We start from the raw sequence: 376 nt of genomic DNA, 5'->3' as shown, positions 1-376 counted from the left end.
TATATACGACGCGCAGGCATATACATAAGCGATATCAATTGTGATGATAAGTCATACAGAACGACCTTCGGATGATAATAAGGTACATGATAGACTGATGATTTTTTAAATGAATTAGCACCGGCAAGGTCAGCATCGAGTTATGACTTAATTATTAGGTCAGGCAGGATTATTGGTAATGGATTACTGGCGTTGAGTTTTGGACTAAAAAAAACGACGATAATTAACTACGTGCTTGCTTCTGTTTGGACTAGCATTTAATATTCTCTATAAGCGTTATCAAAATCAATGCTATCATTTATCCAACGTGTTTACATTTAACATCCCCACAACTTATAATCAGAAAGCAAAACTGAAATAAAAACAATAAAATGAA

The 376-nt window shown here is 33.8% G+C and overlaps 1 protein-coding gene across 1 annotated transcript in view; it reads right to left on the bottom strand.

The window, feature by feature from the left end:
• LOC119591819 (ryanodine receptor-like) overlaps positions 1 to 376 on the bottom strand; it is a 115,587-nt gene that overhangs the window by 34,196 nt on the left and 81,015 nt on the right. The gene's annotated exons all lie outside the window — the stretch shown is intronic.

Source organism: Penaeus monodon, chromosome 29, assembly GCF_015228065.2.
Source record: "Penaeus monodon isolate SGIC_2016 chromosome 29, NSTDA_Pmon_1, whole genome shotgun sequence".
Taxonomy (NCBI): Eukaryota; Metazoa; Arthropoda; class Malacostraca; order Decapoda; family Penaeidae; genus Penaeus; species Penaeus monodon.
This window is presented reverse-complemented; position numbering and strand designations above follow the sequence as displayed.